This window comes from Pinus tabuliformis, chromosome 5_2 (assembly GCF_031772625.1).
Source record: "Pinus tabuliformis cultivar Carrire ecotype Pingquan chromosome 5_2, CPIR1, whole genome shotgun sequence".
Classification (NCBI taxonomy): domain Eukaryota; kingdom Viridiplantae; phylum Streptophyta; class Pinopsida; order Pinales; family Pinaceae; genus Pinus; species Pinus tabuliformis.
Genome location: NC_142306.1, coordinates 176,674,278 through 176,682,561, shown reverse-complemented (window position 1 = coordinate 176,682,561; position 8,284 = coordinate 176,674,278).

Below are 8,284 nucleotides of genomic sequence, written 5' to 3'. Positions count from 1 at the left end.
AAGTGTTTTTAGTTGTTTAGATTAGAGTAGGAGGATTGTAATTCACTAGAGTCAAGAAAAGGTTGATAGTGCACTCGCTGCCATCTCTGTTTAGAGATTGGGGGTGTGGGTTGTACCAACCACCAAAAAACGCAGTCTTATGCTTTCATGCAAGCTGCCACATAGTTATTTTGGTTATAGATCCATGCATGCACTCTTTCTCCACTTTAGTTCTCTGTTCCTGAGCCATCACAAGCCTCATTTCCATCCTACCTATTCACCCATACACTTCCTCCACTCCTCCATCACCCAAAACTCCAACCACAGACCTTCCTGTAGAAATCCCGCGACTTCCTGTAGGATCCCCTGCAGACATCCTGTAGAAGCCTGCAAACTCGGTTGCTGAACATCTGGACGTGTGGAACTTCTGTGGGATGATGTTAGAGATCCCCTGGAACCTCTCCTAGCCCCCCTAACCTTTCCCAAGCTTTCCTTCCTTTCGCACCACCTCTGTACAACCAAACCCTAATAAGAAACAAAATCATCATCACTCCAACCATTTAAGCAAAAATACAAAAACATGTTCTTTTCAATCAAATTAGTTTAAGTTCATGCATTTCACATCATTAGAAGTAATGGCATCATTTCCAGACACTTGCACTCCACCCATTGCATCATAGAGGTTAAACTAGTCAAATTAGGGTTTACTAGGGTTTTCATGCTTTGTTGGCTTTTAGTTTCTTTCTGCAAATAGATTAGCCTCCTTTGAGTTAGCTTTCGTCCATCACTCATAAAGCTTCTTCTGTGAGCATATAGAAGTTGGCTTGCGCCCTAGCGGACTTGTGCCAGCTGACCAAGTGACAGCTGCGACAAGAGCTAGTACTTGTGCATACAGCACCGTCGCTTCCAAGTTTGTACGAACTACCGGTTTGATAAAATTAGAGATAGGAAGATCCAGGAGTTGTAGCATTATTGCTACAATACTGGAGCCCACCACCGTCCATGGTAACTATTTGTTGCGATCACATGGGGAGAGTTGGCCTACAGGTTGGCCCTCCCCTAACTGTCAACCAAAACTGCGATAAACTTTAAATACTCATTATGCTCCATAAATGTTAAGTCATAACATAGTGGAGTTGGTATGTGGCTTGGACTGTAGAGGGGAGGTACGGGGTCGAACCTTGACGCATCCACCATATTTTTGTTGAATTATGTTGAGCCCTAGGCTATTGGGAGGTGCCACATGGCAGTCTCTAGGCTTGCCACGTGGCATTTTTTCATTGGTCCAAAAACAAACCAATAGAACTGCAGCAACACACCAATATGAAACCCAATCACACTGTGACACTTGTCGAGAAATGACTGAATATTGACCAAGTTGACCCTGCCTAGTCACTTTCCACGTCAGTAGTATGAACTGCTGACTGTGCAATGACTGGGCATTTTTTTTGCAAATTTCGCTTGTTTAGCAAAGCAAACATAACACAATAACTTCCTCATACAAACTTGGTTTTCATCAAAATGAGTTGTGTTAGGATCGTTTTTCCAAGACAAATGCGGTCGTTCAAGTTTTGAGCCATTCTGAGAACTTTGATTTTTGAGCTAAATATTGAGCGCCTGATCAGTTTGAGCAAGGGTTGAGGGTTAATAAGGGTGCCCTAACCAGACTTGCAAGTGCACATATCCCAAGGCAAGGTTGCAGCAGTAGGGAGTTGTAGATTTAATCTTGTTTGATGGTTGGATTCTAGGTGGATGGGTGTCCCAATAAAGGACTTATTGGAGAAGTCTGTTAGTATCCATGTGGAAGGGTTTCCTAGGTGTTGGATTCCCTAACTAGGAGAAGATGCTACAACAAACTTAGTCACTCATGGATTGTTGGAGGGTAGTGTGAGAGTGGACCAAGTGTGGATAGTGATTGGTCACTTATGATCTGCTAGAGGATAACATGATAGTTCCCAAGTTGGAACCCGGTTTGCAACTCTTTGATGGACAAAAGTAGTTTCTAGAGTGGCAATTGTTGAGCTCAAAGGTTAACGAACCAGAGGAGCAGTTGAGCATCCCTAGACTTGTGTGTGGAGAGGGACTTCTACAACAGATGATGGGCAGTCCTCCTAGCCCGTGTTCATTTTGGGAGATGGAAATCTTGCAATGATAGGTGGCAACCCTCCATGCCCTATGTTGGTCTTCATTGGAGCAACACAGGGAGACCATAGTGGGTTGAAGTCCCTAAGTATTTGAGGAGTAGCAATGGGTAGTTGAGAGTTGTTCACAAGTGGAGTTGTGAAAAACTCGACACGAGTCTCAATGTGTTGTGCCCTTAATGAACTAAGGCACAACTAGAGAGCATATTGGATAGTTGAGGTTCAGTGGTTAGATGGACTTAGATCATTGATAGAGGTAGGAGCTGCAAATCAGGAGCTGAAGGACCGGGCAGGTACAGGGTATGACCGACACGACCTAAGAGAGTTGACTACATCATCCATATGGTCAATGTATCTTATATGGGAAAAGTGGTTGTCGATGGGCTAACACCAAGCTTTAGTTTTGTATTCTTGTAATAGTGGATGTATGAGGGCCATTATCCCTAGTACGAGAGCCCTAGACTTTTGTATTATATGTTGATTAATATAACAAAGTTGGGTTGAAAATTGTAAAATCTTTAAAATATCTGTGGAAAAACATGTTATCAATTTTTTGGAAAACCAACATTTCAGACTAGCTTAGTGAGTCCATCATCAGGGCAATGTGATCTACATTTAGAGAAGAGAGAGCGTGAAAGCATGGAGCAATTAATAGATAATTGAGATAAATATCTAATGCCGGATTAATTAATTAATATAAATTTATTTATTATTATTATTGTTGTTGTTGTTGTTGTTGTTGTTATTATTATTATTTATTTTATTTTTTTGATATTGTAAATATACAAATGTTAGATATTATGAATTTGAAGATTAAAGTTGATGTTTATGGTTTATCTATTCAAATTTAATTAATTTTATTTAAATGAGGGAGTTAAATAGGGTATTAACTATGATTAGGTTTAATATTAATTAATTTATTATATATTTAAATTTCTTGTTAAATTATATATGTAAATACCATGTTAATTATATGTTTAAATACCTTTATAATTATATTTCTTAATTTGAAATTATATTTCTTAGTTACTTATATATTTAAGTTTCTTGTTAGCTATATATTTAAATACCATGTTAATTATATATTAAATTCTTATTTTTATATATTAAATGCTTTGTTAATTATTATTTAATTAATTAATTTTGTTTTAAATGAGAAAGTTAGATAGGGTATTAATTATGATTAGGTTTAGTATTAATTAATTTATGAGTGTTTGTTAATTATATCTTTAAGTTTCTTGTTAATTATATGCTTAAATTAATTTTATTTTAATTTTTTTATATATTAAGTGTTTTGTTCATTATACATTCAAATTTAAAGCTAATGCTTATTATGATTAGTTTATGATTAGGTTTGATATTAATTAATTTATGAGTGTTTGTTAACTATTCATTATATATTTATATTATATATATATATATATATATATATATATATATATATATATATATATATATGTTTGATATTAATTAATTTATGAGTGTTTGTTAACTATTCATATTATATATATATACTATTTTTTATTTTATTTAATAAGGGTTTCCAGGTATTACTTAGTCTTAGCCCATCATCTATGTTCATGTTGTTGGAAGATTTCTCAATTTCAATGGCCTCTTTCACCCTTATTTTTAAATAATGGTCTTCTTTGTGAATTAATTTTGCCTGTTCCATGCAAATATAGTGTGAGGAAGAACATGCATGCTCTGCTAGGGCTGATTTTTCTGACCTATTTCTTGTAATATCATTAATGTGTTCTTTTAACCTTATGCCCACCGATCTCCCTGTTTCACCTATGTACACCTTTCCACATGAACAGGGAATAGAGTATACTCCTTTGTGATTTTTTGGGTCTATTAAGTCTTTGGCAGAATCAAGCATGTTTTTTATGGTGTTTGGGGGAGTGAAGGCAACTCTGATGTTATGTTTGGAGAGAATTCTAGCAATTTTGTCTGTGGTTCCTTTTATATAGGGTAAGGAGATTTTAGGGTTTTCAAGAGATTTTCTTTTTTGAGTTTTGGTTGTGGCTTCTTTAATTATTTTTTGGATAATGTTTTTTTGATAACCATTGTTTATAAAGACTTTGTAGAGATAGTTAAGTTCTTCCTCTAAATGTTCAGGGTCAGAGATTCTAGAAGCTCTAGTAGCTAGGGTTTTGATGACGCCCACTTTTTGTTTCGGATGGTGGTGGGAATTTGAATGAAGATATTTGTCAGTGTGAGTTTGTTTTCTGAAGACCTGGTGGCTTAGTTTACCTTTTTCTTTGGTGAGGAGGACATCTAGGAAAGGGAGTTGGTTGTCCTTTTCAATTTTAATTGTGAATTTTATGTGTTCAGAGAGGCTATTTATGTGTGAAAAAAATTCATTAAGTTTATCTAAGCCATGGCTCCATTTAGCGAATATGTCATCTACATATCTTTTCCATTCTTCAGGGGTAAATGGGAAAGACCTGAGGGCCATTTGTTCAAAGTGTTCCATGTATAAGTTGGCAATTATAGGTGATAAAGGAGAACCCATGGCAACACCATGAGTTTGCTCATAGATTTTTCCTTTGAAACTGAAGTATGAAGACTTAAGGCACATGCTTATGAGGTCCACAGTTTCAATGTTTGTAATTTTCTTTAATATATGTATGGCTTCATCTACCGGAATCATAATGTAGAGAGATACAATGTCAAAACTAACCAGGAGGTCATTGTCATTGATTTCTAGGTTTGTAATCCATTCTATGAAAGAAGAGGAATCTTTGATATAAGAGAGGGTGTTGCCAGATAGGTCGAAGCTTATTGGCAAGGTATTTAGCTTACCAGTAAGTGGGTGATCCTAGAGTGTTAACTATGGGTCTTAATGGAATTCCATTTTTGTGGATTTTTGGCACACCGTATATTCTAGGGATGATGGCGCTATTAGGGGTTAACCTGTTCTTAGTAATTGAATCAAGAGAAGAATTTTTTATTTTGTTAATTACTTGGTGAAGGATTTTGTTGCTAGGGTCCTTGTTAAGTAATCTGTAGCAGCCACTCTTGTTGAGATGTTCTTCCATCTTATTATCATAGTTTTCTCTATCCATAATAACTGTAGCATTTCCCTTGTCTGCTTTTAAAATTATAATGTTTTTGTTTTTCCTGATGTTATTCAAAGCTGTAGATTCATCCTTGGAAATGTTACTTGGAGGAGGTCTGGCATTTCTGAGAATTCTGGCAACGTCCTGTCTTATTTCTTCTGCAACATTTTGATCTGTGTTTTTGATAGCGACTTCAATGTTGCTTATGACATCATTTAAGGGAATTTTAGCAGGAGATAAAGCAAAATTTAGACCTTTTTCTAGCAACGATTTCAAGTGATCATCTAATGCCAGTTGAGAAAGGTTGATTACGGTTGAGTTTTTTATTAAGCTTCTCGTACTGCTTACTTTATCCATTGAAGGAGGATGGGCGTTCCTACTGTTGTTAATGGAGGCAGCGTGGGTTACCTCTACTTTGCTGGCTTTCTTCTATGGCAGAAGGGGTTGAGATTTATCGAATTGCGAGTTGGATGAAGGGGAGTCGGTGTTGGTAGCAGTGTGGGTTACTGTCTTGTTGGGAGCGTAGGTTTCTTGATCACTCAAGAGCTATGGTGTTATGGAAAAACTTGTCCATATTTTGTGCACTAGTAGATTTACTGTTGTTTATATTTTGTTGTACAAAGTAGTATCATTATGATTCTTGGTTTGGTAGCATTAGAGATTCTAAGATTCTATCCCAAACACCAATATCGTGGGAAAATAACATGGTATCAGAGCGTATCTGAGCTACTTTGAGGCATAGTGAATCAGAGTGTGCACAACGAAGCAACTCAGAGGGAGTTATGGGTGTCTAGATCATGGAGTAGAGGGTGTAGTTGAAGACATGGAGATGTGGTCTTGACTGGCTTGGAAGCGAGATTGGTTGGGAGTTCTAGTGGATTGTTGGTGATCCTGGTGAACAAAAGTTTTTTGTAGGGAAGATTTTTGGTTATGGACTTCCGGTGATTTTTCATGGATGGATGGGACAGCTCGAGGATTTATTTGGCATGGATGAGATCAGGTTGATTGATATGGCTTCATGTGATGGACTATAGATTGGCAGGCTAGAGTCTTCATCAGATCAGGATGTTGCACATTCGATATTGGAGGGATTTGCATGAGTGGTATTTGATCCAGGAGGATGAGTGCTTGCAGGACCAATCAGGTAGAGATTGTGTAGGCTCATAGGGATTCTAGGCTCAAAGGGAGCAACCCTATGGAGGCTTGGTATCTTCATGTTCAGATGTGATGAGGCAGAGGCATTATTGAGATTGTCGGGTTCATTTTACAAGGTATGTTGCAGTGATGAATGCCAAATGAGCTATCGTCGCAGGATGATGATGGTTACTTCCTAGCCTTGGAATTACCTCCCTCACTAAGAGGGAGTGTTGATATTTGTAACTTGGGAGGCAATCCAAGCCTTGAGGATCGAGGGTTTAAAGGAAGGAGCTCCACAAGTGGCCTTGTGGGCTTGAAACCCAAGACTGAGGTTTTGCACCCAAAGTTGTTAGGCCAAAAGCGTGATGATATAGGACGTTGAGATGAATCCAACACAATGAAAATCATCGAATTTTGAGGTCTACTAGTGAAGATATTATCTTTTATGTGTTATTGTGGGCAAGGAGGGACATAAAGGAGAGTAAGCCTTATGTTAGAGGTTCCCTTTGGAGGGTTATTCAATCCCCACATGAAACATATAAATAAATGCCTTGTGAGACCTCATTGAGAGACATCCAAGTGCATCTACATCAAAGGAGGAGCTCTGAAATTATAGCGAAGTTAGGGAAACAAGGACGCAAGGGAAAGGGCACAAGCTTTGGAAGGTTATCTCTGAAATTTAGTGTGGGTTACCTTGTGGAGGATGTCGCAGGCCTGAGGAAGCTTGGGAGACCTGTTTGGTGTGCCTTGTCACTAGTTTTGGGTGTGTTCTTCTTGCAGACTTGGAGTCGTTGTCACAAAGGTGAGTATTGGGACTGTTTTTGCATATTTCAATGGTGTTTTGTATGTTGTTTGGGCCACAAATCATGGTAATTGTAGTAGCGGTAAGGAGGAGGATTTGAGTGGGATGGGAGGCCTAGGAGAGACCTCTTATCCCAGTTGTAATCATCTCAAGAAGGCCGCATCCTAAACAAAACATTCTTCCATGAGTTTAGGGCATATATGTGTTGATGGATTTACAGGTGTGTTGTAGGGTGTTGCGAGGAGAGTCATCAAGCTCTATCATTGTGTTTTGATGCCTGGAATAGACAACAAGAAGAGAAACCTAGTTGGAGAAGGTTACCACATAGTTTGAGAAAGGGTTGAGGGCTATTAAGCGTGCCCTAACCAGACTTGCAGGTGCACATATCCTAAGGCAAGATGGCAACAGTAGGGAGTCACAAATGTCATATTGTTTTATGGTTGGATGTTAGGTGGATGGGTGTCCTACGAGAGGAATAATTGGAGAAGTCCATTAGTAGCCATGTGGAAGGGTTTCCTAGGTGTTGGATGCCCTAACTAAGAGAAGATGCTACAACATACTTGGTCACTCAAGTACTGTTGGAGGGAAGCGTGAGAGTGGACCAAGTGTGGATAGTGATTGGGTAGATATGGTCGGCTAGAGGACAACGTGATAGTTCCTAAGTTGGAGCTCGGTGTGCAACACTTTGATGGAAAAAGGTAGTTGCTAGAGTGGCAGTTGTTGAGCTCAAGGGTTGACAAACCAGAGGAGTAGTTGAGAAGCCCTAGAATTGCATGTGGAAAAGGAATTCTACAATAGATGTTGGGCAGTCCTCCTAGCCCGTGTTCATTATGGGAGATGGACATTTTGCAGTGATAGGTGGCATCCCTCCATGCCCTATGTTGGTCTTCATTGGAGCAGCGCAGGAAGACCATAGTGGGTTGAAGTCCCTGAGTATCTAAGGAGAAGTAGTGGGAAGTTGAGAGTTGTTCACAAGTGGAGTTGTGAACAACTTGACAAGAGTATTGATGTGTTGTGCCCTTGATGAACTAAGGCACAACTAGTGACCAGATTTGATAGCCGAGGTTTAGTGGTCAGATGGAATTGGATCTTTGATAGAGGTAGGAGCTGTAGATCGGGAGTCGAATGACTGGGAAGGTATAGGTTACGTCCGAGAGGAGATG